Consider the following 3,470-nt stretch of genomic DNA (forward strand, 5'->3'; position numbering starts at 1 on the left):
TTTATTTGCATTTATTGAACCATTTTTCACCCTTGGAATGAAACCAACTTAATTATGGTGAGTGATCTTTCTAATATATTGCTTTATTTGACTTGTTAGTATTATTTTTTTGAGATTTTTTGCCTCTTTATTCAGGGGTATTGGTCCATAATTTTCTTTTTGTTGTCATTGTTGTTCCCTTGTCTACTTTTGGCATCAAGGTAGAGCTGGTCTTATAGAATGATTTTGGAGGAGTTTCCTCACTTTCAATTCTATGGAACAATTTGAAAATTGGCATTGTTTTTTTATTTTTTAAAATTTTTGGTAAAATGCAGGCAATGAAGCTCTCCGGGCATGGGTTTTTCTTGTTTGAGAGAATTCATATTACTGCTTCAATCTCATTACTTTTTAAAAATATTTTTTTAGTTGTAGATGGACACAATAACTTTATTTTATTTGTTTATTTTTTATGTGGTGCCAGGGAATGAACTCAGTGCCTCAAACATGCCAGGCAAGTGCTCTACCACTGAGCAACAAACCCAGCCCCTCATTACTTTTTACTGGTCTATTCAGAGTCTTTATGTCTTCATGGCTCAATTTTAGTAAGTCATATATATCCCAAATTTGTTCACTTCTTCTAGTTTTTCCAATTGAAACATATGGAAAGACCTCCAGTTCATGGAGTAGAAGAATTAATATGGTTAAAATATCCATTCTACCCGAAGAACCTAAATGAGTCCATGCAATCACTATCAAAATACCAAAGATATTCTTTATAGAACTAGGAGGAAAAAAAAAGAATCCTAAACTACAAATGAAATAACAAATGATTACAAATAGCCAGAGCAATGTTGAACAAGAAGAATGAAGTTGGACACATCACAATAATTGATTTTAAGACATATGTGTAGATCCATAATAACCGAAAGAGCATGCCTTTGGGTTTCTAGAAAGACACCTAGACCAATGCCACAGAATAGTGAATCAATAAACAAATCTCGGCATGTACAGCCAACTGTTTTTTTTTTTTTTGATGCCAAGGCACTTAACCACTGAGCCACATCCCCAATTCTTTTTATTTTTTAAATTTAGAGGCTGTGTCTCACTATGTTGCTCAGGGGTTCACTAAGTTGCTGAAGCTGGCCCTTAACTCTCAATCCTACTGCCTCAGCCTCCTGAGTTGCTGGGATTATAGGCATGTGCCACTGTGCCCATCCAGACAACTGATTTTTGATAAAACAATGAAGAAATAATAGCCTCTTCAATAATGGTGCTAAGGGTGTCCAGAATAAGATTGCAGAAGATTGAAACTTAATACCTTTACCTCACTCTGTTAAGAAAAATCCAAATGAAACAAAAACTTAAATCCAAAACCTGAAACCTGATACTATTAGAAGAAAACAGGGGGAAATGCTTCCAGACATTGGCACTTGCAATTTTCTGGATGGGGCTCCAAAAGCACAGGAAATAAAAGCAAAACTTGACAAATAGAGTTACTTAAAGCTAACAAGCTTCTGCACAGCAAAGGAAACAATAACAAAGTGAAGATAGGGAAATTGAAGAAATGTTTGCCAACTATTCATCTGACAGACGGCTAATATCCATAATATATTAAAAAATAAAAAGCAAATGATTTAACACATGTCAAAAGAAGAAATGCAAATGGCTAGCAAAAAAAATGTACAATATCATTAGCCAGCAGGGAAGTGAAAACCAAAACAACAATGAGATACTATCTCTCCCACTTAGAATGGCCATTATTATAAATAAATAAGTAAACAAACAAATAAATAAATAAGAAATGTGGGTGATTGTGTGGAAAAAGTGAACTTTTCTATAGTGTTGGTGAGAGTGTAAATTACTGTAGTTATTATGCAGAATAGTATGAATTTCCCCCCCCCAAAAAAAAAAAAAACATAAACAGAACTACCCTATAACCCAGTTCCTCAATTTGGGGCATATATTTCCAAGGAAAATGAAATCAGCATGCTAAAGAGATATCTGTGTATCCATGTTTATTGTGGAACTATTCACAATAGCTAAGATAGGCAATTAACCTAGTTGCCTATGGACAGATGAATGCTTTTCTAATTTTTCTGAAATGAATCCTAATGTTATATATAACTAAAAAGAATTAATAAAAATAAAGGTTAATAAATAAATAAAAATTTAGAAAATAAAATCCTTTTGAAAATTTACAGCAAAGTGGATGGAACTGGAGGACATATGTTAAGTAAAATAATCCAGACACAGAAATACAAGTACCATATGCTCTCTCTCACCTGTATAAGCTGAAAAGTGACCTGATAGTGTGTGGGCTAGGAATGGAAATATGGTGGTTGGATTTGATCAGTGCGTATTATATGCATACACAGAAAATCACCAACAATCACCATTAATATGTACAAATAATACATATTACTTAAAAAATGTAAAATATTTATAGTTTAGCAAAAATTGACTTGAACCTCGAAACTATTGTGTAATGCTATAGAAAACATGTCTCAGTTGAGAAAATACAAAATAAAATATCAATAAATCATATATCAGAATAGAATAACTTGAGCAAGTTGAAACTATTTGAAAATGTCAAAATTTTTCAATGTTAATTAATCTATCAAAATATGAACAATATTTTCAAGGTAAATAAAAATAGCATCTATTAGACCTTAGATGAAAAGTATCAAAAACATTTAATGGAGAACAATTTTTTTCCAAATAAAATTTAATGTGAATAAAATAGTAATCATAGGAGAAAACCTACACAGAATTTTATTTACTTACCCCAAATTAATTTCAAACATCATTTTAAAATGTGAAGTGTTGAAACCTATCCCATTAAAATCTGGATAAGAAGAGGGATGGTTGATATCATCAATATTAATCAACATTTTAGTAGATTTCTGTCTAATTAAAATAAAGTAATGTAATTTGAAGTAGGTCATAATATGGGAAAAACAAAATTAACTAGGAATATTGATTAATTTGCCTGCATTTAAAAAATTCCATGTGAAACTAGTAAATAGGAATTAATAAATTTGTTTAAAATTCTATTATAAAATATATCTATAAATCCAAGTAGTTTTTTTAATCCAAACAAGTCAAAGATGAAAATAAAAAAGAATAATTTATCACAATGACCAAAAAACTATAAAGTATGTAGAAATGAATTTAATAAGAAATATATAATACCTAATATGAAGAAATCTATAAAATGTTATTGAGGAGCATAAAACAAGAGCTTGATAAATGTAGTAACAGACTTATTCACTACTCAGTTGAATTAATAGCATAAAAATTATAGTTCTTTCCACATATGTAACTTGATATCAGATTTTTAAAAAATATACTTATATTAACATTTTTTGAAACAGATTACCAAATGACATTTTTTGAGGGATAGAAGAAAATATTAAGCCAATTTTCAGTTTCACAAAAGAGAATAAATTATAAGAATTATTAAGAAAAAGGAAAAAAGGTGATTAATAGTA

This window comes from Urocitellus parryii, unplaced genomic scaffold (assembly GCF_045843805.1).
Source record: "Urocitellus parryii isolate mUroPar1 unplaced genomic scaffold, mUroPar1.hap1 Scaffold_43, whole genome shotgun sequence".
Classification (NCBI taxonomy): domain Eukaryota; kingdom Metazoa; phylum Chordata; class Mammalia; order Rodentia; family Sciuridae; genus Urocitellus; species Urocitellus parryii.